The sequence below is a fragment of the Camelus ferus genome, chromosome 27, assembly GCF_009834535.1.
Source record: "Camelus ferus isolate YT-003-E chromosome 27, BCGSAC_Cfer_1.0, whole genome shotgun sequence".
NCBI classification, from domain to species: domain Eukaryota; kingdom Metazoa; phylum Chordata; class Mammalia; order Artiodactyla; family Camelidae; genus Camelus; species Camelus ferus.
Window position 1 is genome coordinate 23911095 of NC_045722.1, and position 16237 is coordinate 23927331.

Sequence of the window (16237 nt, forward strand, 5' to 3'; positions counted from 1 at the left end):
GCATGATTTCCCTGCCTCACAGTTGGGGTCTGAGGCAGAGTAGAAGACCTGGGGAACCAAGGGGGCCATGCCAACAGAACGCCTGACCCTAGGAGGCCCCTGCACATGTGCACACGAAGTTTGGCCAACATGTATTTAATGCAGGTGTGTGTATAACTCCTAGTTATTAGAAACCAGAGTGGTTTCTTTAGGTTTAAGTGTTGAAGTTGATAAACAGAAAGTATTTACAGAAGAAGCAATTTCCATTTGGAAGAATCTTTATTCAGGTTTAACGGCTGCAGAAACATTCCCCTAAATGGGAAGAGAATTGCGGCAAATTTCTTCCTTCCTATTATAACTCCAGAATTGTAGGAAAATATACGTTCTGAGCATTGAAAGATCAATTCTTAGGAAATACATGTTTATGCAAATTACCTATAAAACATATTTAAGTCAATACAAAATTGTTATACTTACAATTTCTTGACATTTTTAGAACTTGGCCAGATTTAAATATCCTGAGAATTCCAGAGATATTAGCAATGATTGAATTTCTCACTGCTGTATTTTGAGTGAATAAAATAGCCCATCACAGAGAATATTTTAACCTGTATTCTAAGTGAATTTAGTTGGAAACTGCAGAAATCTGAGAATCAATTACAAACTTGAGCAGCAAGCTCAGTTTTCACAAGGCACGAAGAAAATGACCCTATGTTGCCTTGCTATTGGGGCTACCCCTGTAATAGGGGAGAACAAATCTGACTCCACATTAGAGCTGTTCCTTTAGCTCTAACTCTGTGCTCTGCTTCCTGGGGTTAGTCTTGCTGGTTCTGGACCTTTTGTAAAACAATGTTGCCTAGAGCCTGAAATATACAGGAAAGCCCATTCTCAAGGCTGTGACCTTTAAGGGCATAACACCTTCCCATTCACATAAAGATAAAAACTTGCAGAAGAGAGAACGACATTTGTCTTGTTGGAGGTTTACAGGGACACCATGACCTGACCCATGTGGACAGCTGCAAAAACAAAGGATTCTGACACCAAAAAGTTTGCAACAACCAATACACCCCCTCCCCTTTTTAGTATAAAGGAGCCTAAATTCTGACTTGGAGAAGATGGTTCTCCAGGACATTAGTCCCCCACCTTCTTGGTCTACCGGCTTTCTGAATAAAGTTGCTATTCCTGGCCCCAACACCTCATCTCCCAATTTATTGGCCTGTTGTGCGGTGAGCAATGTGAGCTTGGACTCGGTAACACCCCAACTCATTCCCCTCCAGATCCCATGTTCTTTGATATCTTATAAATGAAACAGGAAGACCATGGCAGGGAATGGGGGCTATAATGCCTATAATGCTTTTTTTTTTTTTTTCCTGATTTGACATTATTTGGCCCTTACAAGAGTAATTCTCTTTAGCTTTGTCTCTAGCACAGTTGAGGTTCTAACAACTTCACATGTCCTAAAACCAGCCAAAAATACAAACAAGAGTCAGGGCATTTCCTTCCTCCGGGTTGAAACGAATTCTAACAGATACAAGAACTCTGTCCACAGCAAAGAGGTTCAAGTTTGCAGCATGGTTCTGCCAGCTGCCTAGAACAGAGTGAAAGCAGGAGAAGGCCGGACAGGGGACTCCAGGGACCAGTGCTGCTGTAAAGAGAGACAGCAGGACGGCTGCTAAGAGCTCTCTCCCTAGGAGGCCTCCTCCTGTTGGTATCTGAAACCTCAGGGTGTCGACAGAAGTTCTTTAGAGCTTTGCAGACCAACCATTTACCACAAAGGGACTACAGGTATGTCAGGACAAAGCTTACCACGGTGGCCCATTCAAGCAAAGCACGCAACAGCTCAGCTCTATTTCTGCTTGTCTGACCCAGGAGCATGTAAAACACAGTGTGAATCTGCAATGCACAGACACTGATTTAGGCAGCATCCTGAGTGTAACTGCAAACAGGACTGAACTGGGAACATGTGGATGAGTAAGAATCTTTTTGAAACATTAGATGCTGCCAAGAGAACAAAGTGAGATCATGCAGATCGGGGAGAGGGTGCGGGGGCCTCGGGGGCGCAGGGCACAAACTGGTACTCAGAGGGCTGGACCCTTGCCCAGGGCTGACCACCCTGACATGAGCACCCAGAACAGAAAAAAACACTAAATCTCACACGAGGTCCGCCATCAGGTTCACCTGTCAGGAAAAGACACCTGTCTGACACTAAATAAAACCACCACTACAGAATCATGACATTGTCCATAACTTCTTGCGCTCCTGCCTTGACTGAAAATAAGTGAGGTTCAAAGTACAGAAAAAATGTGGAAAAAACTTGGGCTGCCAGATGAAAAACAGGGTGTCTGGTTAGGCATTTCAGATAAGCAATGAATGTTTTCCATAAGTACGTCCCATGCACTAGCTGGGACAAACTTCTACAAAAACATCCATTATTTATCTGAAATTCAAATTTAACAGGCAGCCTGCATTTCTATTTGCTACATCTGGCAACTGCAGAGGAAGCACAAACTTGTCTGACCTTCCTAAAACCCTTCCCGCTGGCCACCAGCTACAATGGTAATAAAAGCAACACAGAACAAGGGAAAAAGTCACCCGGTTTTCACTGTAAATGGTTAGTCCAGTGCCCCCAGGGCTGGTTGTGATTGACAAGAAATGTGGTTACTGTTTCATTATTTTTTTAAATTATATTTTCCTCTTTGTTTTCCAAACTGACCTATTATTTTTGGACCTAGATTTAAATATTACATATATGAGTTCAGGTGGCCAAGTAGACATTCTCCTCATGATGGCATTACTGTACTGCAAAACCAAAACCAAAATCCTCCTTTTTTTCCCCGAAACTCAGCATTGTTTTATAATTTTCCTCTTATTCAAGACACATATTTCAGGCAAACTCCAAAGGAGGTATCTGGCGCTGAAATGTTTAAATACTTTCCCTAGTGCAGAATTACAGTACAGATGTTGTCTTTCCCAATTCTCTCTGGAACAGGATATTTCAGAACCTAGAAGAGGTTACTTGTATAACTTAACCACTTTTCAGGTCTTCTGAAGTACTTTGTTTTTCTTTTTTGTACTTCTCATGAACGTATACCATTTTAGATTGAGCATATCTAAAAAACTGCAGTGCAACATTTAACTCACGATTCCTTTCATAAAAAGGCTTACTAAGAATAATATTATCTCAACTGATTTTCTGAGGCCAGTACTACCACGAGACCCAAATCAGCCAAAGTCTATACAAAAAAGTACCAACATCCCTCATGAACAGAGATAGAACAAACCTCCACAAGATATTAGCAAACAAAATCTAGCAATGTCTAAAAACATCACACACCATGACAAGCGAACTTTATTCCAGGGATGCAAGCCTAGTTCAATATTCAAAAACCAAGCAACATACCCCCCTCCCCACTTTAACAGGCTAAATGTAAAACCACAGGGTCACATCAATTGCCTCTGAAAAAACATTTGACAAAATCCAATGTACAATCACAATAAAATATTCAGCAAACTAGGAATACAAAGGGACTGTCTCAGACTGAGGAAGAGGCATCTAAGAAAAACCCCCAGCTTCTGTTATAATTAATGGCCAAAACTAAATGCTTTCTCCTTAAGATCAGGAACAAGAAAGGATGTCTCCTCTGACCATTGCTATTCAACACAGTCATGGTTCCAGCACAAGCAATAAGGCATGAAAGTAAAATAAAAGGCATATAGGTTGAAAAAGAAGAAATAAAGCTATTTGCAGATAATGAAGTGGTCTACATGGAACATCCTAAGGAATCTACAGAAAACCTCCTAGAACTAAATAAATTCAGCAAGGTCACAGGACATGAGCTCAATATACAAAAATCAACAGCATTCCTATATCCTAGCGAGGCACTTGGGGAAACTGAAAAACACAAGATGATTTACAACCAGATAAAATAAAACGCTTAGGTCTACATTGAAGAAAACATGTACGAGGCATACACTGAAGGCTGTGAAGTGATGATGAAACAAATCAAAGAAGATCTAAATAAATGGACAGACAGACCGTGTTCATGGGTTAGAAGACTCAATGTGGTAAAGATGTCAATTATGTCCAAATTCCCACTGAAATCCCTGCAACCTGTTTTTAATAGATATAGACAGGCTTATTCTAAAATGTTTATGGAAAGGCAAAGGGACTGGAATAGCTAAAACAATTTTGAAAAAGAAGAATGCAATGAGAGGCATCGCTGTACTTGAGACTAAGGCTTACTACGATGCTGCAGTGAATCATTAGCAGAAGGACAGACACCGAGATAAGTGGGACAGAAATCAGAACAAAACAAACAGAAATAGACCCATATAAGTACAGGCAACTGATTCTGCTGAAAGTGAAAAAACAGCTCAAGGGAGGAAGGACTGTCAGTACACTGAGGGTCCTTGGACCAGATGAAACAGGGTGACCAACAGGATGAGGGCTCAAAGGGATTTTAATTTGAACTCTGAAGGGGATACACCCTGATCTGAGGCTTTAAGACAGTGGAGCCAAACACCCTCCTAGAGACACAGCCCTTCCTGAAGCTGCACTGGCATCTGCTCGGCACAGAACCAAGGAGGGTGACAGGAGGCCTGGGGAGGTGGGTTGCAGGCATACACACGGGGCTGACACCCCTTCACAGACGCCACGTGCCAGGGGAACTTACCATCACCAGTCAACAGGATGGTGTTTTAAAACTGTGACAGCAGAGAAATTTGAAATTCAGTGCACGTGGTTGGACGTAAAGGCCAAGGAAGAAACCAAGCCCAATGTCTCTGGAGCCCTGGTCACTGACACCTGGTTTCTTGCCACCAGGGTGAGGAACTAGTGTGTCTCCTGTAGGATTCTTAGGTACTAAATAAAGCATCCACATTTTTTGAAAAAAAGAGACAAACAGCTTGGGGCTGACACAGGAAATCAACTCTCACATCAAGGCTGGGATCCTTAAACAGAGTCTTAATTTGCTTACCTGGGAGTGATATGATTTGTATCAGTTACACAGATACAAAATGATAAATGACACAGGAAGTTGTTTTACTGAGTTAAAAAAAACAAGTTTGGGGGTTATTTTATTGTTGTTGTTTTATGTTTTTAGCTCTTTAACCTGGTCAGATCTGAACTCAACTGTTTTCAGGAAAGAAAATCTCTTTTGATAATAAACCTAACTAAGTTTAACCGGTATTTCCCCGTTAAAGATTTCAAGATACACGTAGCAGTTTCTGAAATAATTTTACAGAATATTAAGCAATTATAGCTCAAAGCTCACCCTGTAAACAACAGAAGTCTGTTTTCCAGCAGAACTATCAAAGGTAGTTAATATTTTGGAGGTGATCAAGCTTCTTGATTGGTAGACATACTGAGAGGTTAACTAGACTATTCCTCAGTCTATTTATTCCTTCCTTTAATAGACATCAGTAGCTTTGGAAAATACACTTTCAAGGTTAACTCTTAGGTTTAAGAGAATATTATACATGAAAAGGAGATACTAAAATCTACACCGCTGCCATGCAGCCACTAAGGAAAACAGTATGGAGATGGAGGTTTCTTAAAACACTAAAAATAGAGTTACCATATGATCCAGCAATCCCACTCCTGGGCATATACCCAGAGGATAAACTCTAATTCGAAAAGATACATCCACCCCAATATTCACAGTAGCACTATTTACAATAGCCAAGATATGGAAACAACCTAAATGTCCATCAACAGATGACTGGGTAAAGAAGCTGTGGTACATTTATACAATGCAATACTACTCAGCCACAAAAAATGATGAAATAATGCCATTTGTAACAACATGGATGGACCCAGAGATTATCATACTAAGTGAAGTAAGTCAGACAGAGACAGACAAATATCACATGATATTGCTTATATGTGGAATCTAAAAATATGACACATATGAACTTATTTATAAAACAGAAGCAGACTCACAGACATAGAAAATAAACATGGTTATCAATGGGGAAAGGGGGGAAGGGATAAATTGGGAACTGAGGATTAACAGATACAAACTACCATATATATAAAATAGATAAACAACAAGGTCCGACTGTATAGCACAGGGAACTATATTCAATAGCTGGTAATAACCTATAATGAAAAAGAATAAGAAGAAAATATATATATATATATATATATATATATATATATATATATATATATATATTTATATGATTGAATCGCTATGCTGTACACCAGAAACTAACACAACACCGTAAATCAACTATACTTCAATTTTAAAAGAATCTGTACCACTGCCAAAATGTCCTCGAAGATTTAGCTTCCACATTACTTGACTGACTACAGCCCATTACCTGAATTTCCTAAAATAACTTTTTAGCATCTGTACGAACTAGCACATCAAGGGACACCCAAAATGACAGGCTTGCGACGGCTTCACACTGATGGGACCACCTGATAGACGAGTCTGTCCTGCCGCCACCACCACGAGGTTTACCATCACGTGTGCAGGATCAAGGTCGTAGGCACAACCTGGCCCAGCCCAAAGGAGCCAGATGCTTACTAAATCGACTAATAATTGCTGTAAAATAAAGCACACATTTAAATTCTCTGCTACCAGAGGAAGGGGCTGGCGTGAGGCAGAGTATCATGGGGTTTGTAGCCAGAAGTTAGAGGCCAGGCCCCCTTTTCTTATGTTGAGACCTGGGACCAAGTACTTGACCTTCAGTTGCATCATCTGTGGCAAGAGGTAACGCTCCCTGCTCGCCTCACCTCAGGGGCTGTGAGAGGCAAAGCTGACCAAAGCCGGGCTTCAGTCGTGCTCCATCCCCCGCACGGAGTGGGCTTGTCAGGGCAGGTGGACGACGTAATCTGAGCGTAGGGAGAAAAACCCGCACAAGCAGACGCTGGAATGCAAATTTCTCCTTTCAATGCAGAAGTCACCTCTACAAAGACCAACCCTCTCCTCCCAGATGAGGAAGAATAACTGATTCCTGAAGTGCCTTTAGATCCTCACCTGAACCCATATCAACCCAAATGAACTCTACTGCCATCGTCACGTGACTCGCTCTACCTGGAAAACCACATCCTGGCTTCTGCCTGCTGGGGAGAGTGCCTTCTCAGAAAGCCAGAGTGTCTCCTCAACAGAAGCTCAGCATCCCTGGGACCCAGCACCTTCCCTCCCAGGTAGGCCCCCAGAGAAATGCAACCGAGGGTCCAGCAGAAGCCACATTCCAGGGCAGCCATCCTGTGAGTCTGTGGCCTGAGGACAGCAGTTCCCAGGTGGCGGTGTGATCTGTGTCTGGATCTGGGCGTGGTTACAGGTGTGCGCTCAGTTTGTGAACATTGGTCAAACTGTGTGCTCGTGCTGTGCACCTGCCTGAGTGAGGCTGTGCTTGTAGGAAAACCTGTAAGTCAGGGAGCGGGGGTGATGCTCTCGTCCGCTCCCAGGACTTGGTTTTTCCTGCCAGCCCAGCAGGGAAGAGGATGGACTGTTCTCCACCAGCAGTGAGGGCAAGTCCCGGGGGGTGCACCAGGCACCCTGCCCTCTGAGGCTGGTTTCAGCCGAGACTGTGCCTCACTGGGTGGAGGTAGCGGGGAATGAGAGGACACTCCACAGGCCAGGAACTCAGGCAGGCTGTTTGCAAATGCACTTCAGATTCTGACAAGATTCATGACTCTCCAAATTTGCAATGACTCACCTGTGATCTCGTCAAAACTGTGACAAAACCCTGACCTACTTAGTGCCGGGAGCGTGCCTGTAGATGACATCGTTGCTTCCCTACTTAAAACAGGTCTCTCATGACTTAAGCAACAGTGGAACAGAAGAGAACCCCAAACTCACTGCGTTCCCAAAGAGGGGTTTACCTTTGCTACCTGCACCCAAAGATCCCAAACGCTAACGTGACATGCATTGCAATTAATGCTTCTGGTACCTGAAGGAGGGCGCTAAGGATGTCTAACCTGGAGCCCTGGGTACATGTCCAACCTCACACCATGGCTGTGCAGACCTCAGGCCTCGTGCAACCAGGGAAATAAGGAAAGAGAGGCCATCCATGCCTGGCCGCCCTGCCCCCTGTCCCCCAGGACCACCCACCAGACGGCTGAGGGGGATAATATCCTAGAAAAATGCCCAAGGGCCATGGAATCAAATCTCACCATCTCCTGGGGCGATTTCTCTTGGAAGTTTCCAGCCTCCGTGGGAATTTTCAAAACATTTTCCTTGAAAATAAAAACTACAATGGGGCCTTCATCAATCTGCTCTCTTCAAAACATGTTCTGATGGGGATTTCTTTCTGCCTGTGCTAGGTGTCCAGCTCTTCCTTTAAAAATGTACAACTTCAAGGTTAGAGAAAGAGAAATACCATATGATATCACTTATGTGTGGAATCTGAATTATGATACAAATGAACTTATTTACAAAAAAGAAACAGACTCACAGGCATAGAAAACAAACTTATGGTTACCAAACCAGAACAGGGGTGCAGGAATAAATTGGGAGTTTGGGGTTTGCAAATACTGACTAGTATATATAAAATAGATAAACAGCAAGGTCCTACTGTACAGCACAGGGAACTATATTCAATACCTTGTAATAGCCTATAATGAAAAAGAATGTGAAAAGGAATATATATATATATATATATTTACACACACACACACGTATAACTAAATCACTTTGCTGTACACCAGAAACTAACACATTGTAAATCAACTATACTTCAAAAAGAAATAAAGAGAAAAAAAAAGAATGTGAAAAAAAATTTACAACTGAAAACGAAAGTCGGTACCGTGTCCACTTGACAGGCTTCGGGCAGGCAAAGACCGCGTTTTCTGCAAACATCTGCCCAGCGTCGCAGATGGGCCCTTGCTGGGCTTCGCGACAGCGCACAAACCCTGGCTGTGTCACAGTCATCCTTTTTGGCCTGTTTATTTATTTCTGTCCTGTGACTCAAACAAAACAGTTTAAGGATGGGCAGGGCCAGCCCGTCCCATGCAGTGGGAGGCCCGGGAGCATCCTCCACCCCAGGGCAGAGGGGCTGGGTGGTCCGAGCTCACACCAAGGCTGCTCTACGGGCTGGGAGGTCCTGGGGTCACAGAGCTCCAGCTGACACATGGCCTGATGACAGCCCAGCCCAGCGGTGAGCGGGACACACCCCGGAGCTTCCAAATCAGAGCCAGTTAATCCCCTCGGTGCTGACCCTCCGTCACCAGCTCGTCCCCTGGAAACATCTTTCACAAGGACCCGAGTTCTCCTTTACCCTCAGGCCCTGAGCCGGGGCCGCGTGGACAGGGAGAAGGGCCCACCCCTGCCTCCTGCGAGGCCTCTCCCTGTCTGGACCCCTGAGGTAGAGACCCCTCTGTCTGAACCCTCTGACCTTTGGTGGTCCAGGCCCCCATCCCACAGCACAAAATGCAACAGAAAAGGAAACCAGGAGCCACAAACAGTTCCACAGCCCCCCTTCCCAGTGACTTTCTGGGGCCTCTCCAACCTGATACAGCCGCATCTGCCTGTTTCCTGGGGTCCTGACACACAGCCTGGGGACTCCCAGAACTTATGGGACCACAGAGGGTCCCCCCCAAGGGTTAAAGATTCATACAGAGTTTGCTTTGCTAAGTAAGAAATATTAAATTCCAAATTAAACCCTCCCAGCCTTGCACGAAGGATAGAGCTAGTAACAGGTAGACAGGCGAGCCCCGTGGAAGGAGGCCAGGGGCAGGGACCACCTGCTCATCCCCCACATGTCCTGCAGGTGCACTAGGGGCCCTTGCTCACCGACTAGGGTGCCATCCGTGGTCTCACTGTTGCCTCACTGGACGGGGCCACCACTTACAGAGCAGCACATGTGAAGCCCAGAGACCCCGCTTTCCCACTGCAAGCCAGGCGTCCAGTCTCCTGCACACACTCTCTCCCTTCACGGCCTGCAGGAGGGCTCAGTGCTGGGCTCCTGAGACAGCCCACAATATCCCTCCCATTTCCATCTTCCTGCCTGCTTTCAAACAATAATAATTTCACAAAGCAGGGCTTTTGGATAGGTCATCCTTCTCCACCACCCTGGACAGCAAGCATACATCTGCTGCCCTGAGGTCTGCACATAACCTGCCCCACCTGCCCTGGACCTCTCCACTCGAGGGTGGGGTGGAACAGAAGAGGCTCCTGAGCGGAGGGAGGAGGAGAGAGGGAGGAGCTGGGGGAGGGAGGGGAGAGTGCTCCCTCCTGCTCCTCATTCCCAGCCCCGGCTCTGCCTCTGCGGGACTGACTCTCCTGCCTCTTGCCCCTGCAGTGCTGCTGCTCTGGTCCATTCTTCCCTGCAGCCCTCCAGGGATTGGTCGCAGTCCCTCCAGACTCTCTCTAGCTCCCATCTTCTCAGCCTCTCCTCTCAGCCCCAGGTGTCTGACTTCTTCCATATTTCACAATTCAAATCCCCAGGAATCCTCATCTTAGGAATCTGAGCCACTCCACCTCTCTGGGTGGGCTGAGTTGGCCCCACCGGGTGGCCGCTGTTCTGTCTGTGGCCCAAAAGGTCTTTTATTTTGGTGGAGGCTCGTGGGGGAAGGATGTGGAATCACCAGTTCCTTGGGTTTACTGCTAGCGACTAAGTTCAGAAAGCTGGAATGATCGTGGATGACAGAGATCTGAGTAAAATCAGCAAGAGGCCCTCGAACCCCAGAAAAACGGGACTAAAAGGAGAACTCTGTCAGGACCAAGAACGGGCTCTCTTGTGTGCGGTGACCTGCCACAACACATCGCTCCACCTGGAGCCTGTCCACCGCAGAGCCGGCGCCCAGCCCACAGGGAGCCCTCGATCGATGATCGGTTCCCTGACTACAGCACGTTCAGCCAACGCAGCGCCATGTGGCCACAGAAACCTCAGTTTAATGATGTCTAGTAATGTACATGGAAAAGGTTCAAGAAATAATGCCATCAGGCAGAGAGGAAAGCAAACCTGAAGAACCGTTCTTTGCACACGGTGACTTCTCCAATGGGTATTCTTCCAAAGGGTATTTGCTACTTTCATGAGAAAGAGAATATCGAGACAAAACGTCTGCTGAATGAATGAGATGACACAAAGCCACGGGCAGCACAACTTTGCAAAAAATTAAATGCAGAGACAGCGTCAATAAAATGCTGAGGTCGCCCCACTGTTCCTAGCTGGGAGGGGACACCGCAGAGCCTGCCCCCGCCCTCCCCTCAGGCTACGATGAGGAAGCAGGAGGCCTAGCAGGTCTGACATCCCTTCTGGGTGGACTGGGCTGCACATGTGTTGGGTCTGCAGAGGTGATCAGACTCAGAGAAAGTTCAAGATGTAACGGGGACACCTGGGGACATTTTACACTGATGCATGACCCTTTCAAATCTTCCAAGAGTAAATACAGTCACCCCTCAGTATCTGTGGGGGATTGCTTCTAGGACTCCTGAGGATACCAAAACCCATGGATGCTCCCTAGTCCCTTATGTAAAATGGTGTAGTATTTGCATACAATCTACTGCACTTCCTCCTGTCTTCTTTAAACCATCCTTAGATTACTTATAATACCTAATACAATGTAAATGCTTTGTAAATAGTGGTAAATACCAATGTACATGTTATGCAAATAGTTGCTGGAGTACCTACCGTAAGTTCAAGTTTTACTTTCGGCAATATTTAAAAGAATATTTTAGATTGTGGTTGGTTGACTGCAGGGATGCAGAACCCACGATACAGAGGGTCAGCTGTACAGGCGATCGGTGCTGTGTGCTCCTAAGACAGTGCCCCCTCATTCCCAACATGCGGAAGACATGCCTGGACTTGCCCACCGCTGAGTGGATGACGGAAACGAACAAAGAGGACGGGACTACGGCGCCACCCTCCACCAACTAGCCACGTCCCCACACTTCACACCAGGAGGAGAGGGTCATCTGTGAAGACCCCAGGTCAGGACCCCAGGTCACAGTGACTCGGCGATGAGAACTACACTCGAGGGAAGCAACCAAATTCCTCAGACTCCCAAATCTACTATGCGTGTGTGTGGTGGGGGTGGTTCTGCAAGGCTTTATGGGGGCACGAATGGTGCAAGGGCTTACAACACAGGTAAGCACCTTCTTTGGGAAATCTAAGGAGCTCCTCCAATGTCATGACTGTGAGAAGCACAGCCACCACAAGCAGGCGTCTTGTGGGTGAGATTCACCAGCACGTGAAGACCTGCAACCTGCCCTCAGGGGCCAGGACTCTAACTGCAGAGCTCCGGGGAGAGCACAGACTCAGTGACGTAGGGCACGGCTTACAGGTGCCCCGAGCGGGGAAACCATGAAAGGTGTCATGGGGCAGGCAGGGGTTGGTGCTTAAAGGGACGGCTCTGTTCAGCATTTCGGGGAGGGTGGGGAAGCCAGCAGCTGAGATGTGGCCACACAGCTGGGTACTGCAGCGTACCTGGACCAGGGGTGGGGAAGGAACAGTCTGCCTGGGGGCAGCATCTAACCCTGAGCTTCAAGTAATGGTTCCCAGTCGTAGACAACACTCTAAAATGTGTTGTGCTTTTTAAAAAGTTTTCTATAGTTGAAACCACAGATACCATCCGCACAACAGGCCCCAGAACATTCCGGCTATCAGGGTACAGACTGCCTTCCTCCTCTGCACTGACTCAGCACTCACACCTGAGATGTCCTGGGCTCCCCGACACCCACTGCTTTGCGTTTTGTTGATATGATAAACAGAAGCAAACAAGCAAGCTTCCAGAAAATGCTGCACACCCAGCTGGGAAGGGGCTGCCAGGCCTGTGCCTCTGCATGGCCGAGAGCCCTCTAGTGGGGTCAATGCTGTTCTAGCCAAGACTGAATGCTGTCAGAAAACCATTCTCCAGGCATCCTGAGGCCTTGTCACACAGGTGTACTGGTCACCGCCCTGTCCTTTAGTGGCTCCATGCTCCAAGCTATTTCCGACCTCAGGGGGAGCCGGGACCTGTGTGGTGTGGCTATCCCTGTCCTGACTGCATCCCCATCATACACAAAGCACTTCCACAGTCCTCGCTGCAAGCTGCATGGCATAAAGGACAAAGGCTCAGAGGGCCTTCGGCTGGCACAGTCACCATCTCCAAAACCACCAGGAGTTACATGCAAGGTGACCCTGCACTCATAGTCCCCCTGGGGATCTGACAGAAGCAAACACAATCTCATTGCTCAGATGTGCGTACCCTGAAGCCAAGTGAAGATGAGGCTGCAATCCAGTGAGAAAACACAAGACGAAGCAACTCAGGAACAGGCCAGCAGATCCAGCAAACAATGAGACCAGACAAAAACCCCCAACTCACACCACCAAGAAGTTCAGGTAACAAATTATTACTCACAGACCATAACATACTATTTTCAATGATGGATTCCAAGCATTTTTTTAAAATGATGAAAACCCTAAGTAAACAACCAGATACCTTTTCAAAAGACCAAATTAAGAGAATTTATGGAAATGAGTACCAATCACAGAAATCAAAAAGCAATGGCTGGTCTTTACAGTGGATGTGATGTGGGCTGGGTAGAGGACAGATTAGGAAAGTGGAAGTCAGCACTGAGGAAAGTACCCTGAGTGCACAGAGGGGGCTGGATGCAGGCATAATGCGAGACAATCGCTGAAAAATCTGGATGATGGAACAAAAGAGACCAAGACATGACAAACTGGAAGAGGAAAGAAGAGAGGGAAGTGGAAGCCGGCGATCTTTGAAGAGCTAATGTCACAGAGCTGATCCCAGACATGAGTCAGGCTTGGGGAGGCCAAGAGGAGCTGACAGGTGGATGGTTCTCATCTTCCCAGTGTCCAAAAAAGCTTCAGGAAGGCTACTTTCTGCAGGGCTCACACATTCTGGTTGTACAGGTGACCCCAGGACCTGGTCCTTCTCAGACGCCAGGGACAGCCTGTCCTTCCTCCACACTGGCAACAGCACAACAGGCATTTCATCTGATTCTCAGGCACTGCTGGCCTCTCATCAGCAGGGATGCAGGGCTTGGCCCCACTGGCCTCTCTGAAGCCACCGTCTGCCAGTTACTCATCCCCAAGATGACATCCCGTGTACCCTACAAACCGGAAGGCAGGCAGAGAAGAAGAAAAGTACTTAGAGACTTCAGTTTACTATCTTTTTAGTGCGTGGTGGGTTACTCTCCCAGCAACTGAAGACAGAGAGTGCAGGCGCCCTCTTCCTTCGACACCCCTTTTTGGCAGGCATCACAGGGGCAATGAAACGCGGCGGCCGGGCGTGCGCAGGGCAGCCCGGAGTGGGCCTGGCTGGGGTGAAGTCTGCATGGACTCTCATTCCTCAAGATTTAGGACTTCCCACTTTCAAGCTGCCTTTGGAAGACAGAGGGTGCAAAATGGACGGTTGCTAACATAGTCCATCTAAAACTGAACATTTAAAACACACGTATCTTAGATTACTTCAAGCAAGCTGTTTCAAAACATTTTTGGGGACAACAGATTTGCATGCACTAAGAGCTCATAAAAGAAGGCAAGAAGTTCGTAAGTGCCAACCTGATCCAACAAAGTTAAGTGCACACCTCCTGGGTGCAAAGCAGTAGGTCTGATGTTTGTGAAGGCAGCTTGTGCTTCATAAGAGAGACAACAGGCATCCTGTGCTCGGCTCCTTGGTCGAGTGGGGATGAGCAGTGACACCCACCTCCCAGGATGGCTGTGAAATTTAACCTTGATCATGTCGGAAAAGCACGTGGCAATCATCAACGGCTATTCTCACTGCTTAGGGATTACACCATTAATTTAATATTCATTAGTGATTCAAGCAGCAAGTGCTCATTCAAGGCCTTACGGATTAATGTCCAAAGAGCCGCGCAGATTTCAGAGATACAGGAAGTTGAGTCCCGAGTTGCTGGGATGTGGCAGGTGCAGGCTCAGGCCTTGGAGGTGGGGCAGGCTTGGGCCAGATGTCCAGGGAGAAACCTGTCTGCCTCCGTCCCCCACCTGCTGTGCAGGTGAAGCCTGGGGGCCCTTGGGGACGCCAAATCATTAATACAATAGCTTGTTGAATCTAACAGAAGGACTTTTATCAAAAAGTGTTCTGGAGTAAAACAAAAACTCTTCTTGGAAAAAGACCCCCAGAGTAAAAAATGCTAAACAACGCGCAGCCCCCATGAGGAACGGTGACCCATTCTCTTCCTCAAACCACAAGGGGTTCCCCAAAGATTATAAGCAAAACCCCTCAGCATCTACACAACTGTCCACCAGACAGCAGCTTCCAGTGACTAGTTCACTCCTCCACACTTTCTTTAAAAGCCCTCAGAAGGGAGAAGGGAGAGAGAGAACTAGAAATACAGTCCATTTTCAACAAATCAAGGAGACAAGACACTAGAAAAAGGTAAATATCGTATGACATCACTTGTATGTGGAATCTAAAAAGAGATACAAATTTTATTTACAAACCAGAAAAGACTCATGGACACAGAAAACAAACTATGGTTACCAAAGAGGAAAGTCGGGGAGAGGGATAAATTAGGAGTCTGGGATTAGCAGATACAAACTACCGTATGTAAAATGGATAATCAACAAGGACCAACTGCACAGCACCGGGAACTATATTTGATTTCTTGTAATAAACTATAATGGAAAAGAATCTGAAAATACATGTATATGTTTGTGTGTATAACTGCATCGCTTTGCTGTATGCCTGAAACTAACATTGTAATCAACTACACTTCAATAAAAAATGAAATTAAAAAAAAAAAAAAAGAAAAGAGAACAGACACTAGTGTAACCGAGTAGGATCCTGGGGGGGCCTTCCAGGGTCAGACCCCTTTCCCTGTTCTCTGCTGCAGCTCCTCTCTGAAGTGCCCAGATAACAGTATCTCATGTGTATTTCCTGAGTTTTTCAAAGGCTTACAACCACCACCAAAGGGAAGAAATTAACTACTTGATGATTGAGGGCACATTGCCCTCAGACCTTCTGGCGCCTGGGGGTTGATGGTGTTGATGCCCTGTTCCCTCCACATCAACCAACCAGAGGACTGTGCATGAGCTGATCACATACCCTGCGACTCCCTCTCCCTTACCTGGCCTTTAAATATGGTTTGCTGAAATCCTTCAGAGAGCTTGGGGCTTTCTTAGGCATGAGCAGCCCCATCCTCCTTGCTCAGCCCTGAAATAAAACTTTCTCTGCTCCAAACTTCAATGTTTCAGTTTGTTTGGCCTCGTGGTGTGGCAGGCAAATGAACTTGCCTTCGGTAACACTAGTGGAAAGCACACAGTCCTGGGTAAACCAGCCCAGTCGAGTCAGGAATGGACACAGCAAGCCAGCGCCCGCCTCGGCCCCCTGGGG

The 16237-nt window shown here is 46.6% G+C and overlaps 1 protein-coding gene across 6 annotated transcripts in view; it reads right to left on the bottom strand.

Annotated features, from left to right (window-relative positions):
• Window positions 1–16237, bottom strand: part of OTUD7A (OTU deubiquitinase 7A) — a 209134-nt gene that overhangs the window by 177919 nt on the left and 14978 nt on the right. For 4 of the 6 annotated variants that reach the window (XM_032469189.1, XM_032469188.1, XM_032469190.1 and 1 more), the window contains exon 1: window positions 8740–10014. The exons of the other annotated variants lie outside the window; for them this stretch is intronic. The gene's annotated coding sequence lies outside the window, so the exon portion shown is untranslated. Of the gene's footprint in view, window positions 1–8739; window positions 10015–16237 lie in introns of those variants that run through there. 6 annotated transcript variants of the gene reach the window in all.